Genomic DNA, 255 nt, shown 5'->3' with positions numbered 1-255 from the left:
AAAAGACAAAAAGGAAAAAAAAAAAAAAAAAAAGAAACATGAAAAATAGGTAAAGTGTCCCTGAAAATCAAAATCTGAGAGTGTTCATCACCACTAGACCTACTTTCAAAAAATGCCAAAGGGAGTTTTTTTCCACGTTGAAACAAAAGGATGTTGATCAACAATATGAATACATATGAAAGTATAAAACTCACAGGTAAAGGTATATAAACGAATACAGAATACTGTAATACTGTAACAGTGGTAGGTACATCA

Source organism: Galeopterus variegatus, unplaced genomic scaffold (genome assembly GCF_000696425.1).
Source record: "Galeopterus variegatus unplaced genomic scaffold, G_variegatus-3.0.2 Scaffold5684, whole genome shotgun sequence".
Lineage (NCBI taxonomy): Eukaryota > Metazoa > Chordata > Mammalia > Dermoptera > Cynocephalidae > Galeopterus > Galeopterus variegatus.
Note: the sequence above shows the minus strand (reverse complement) of the source record.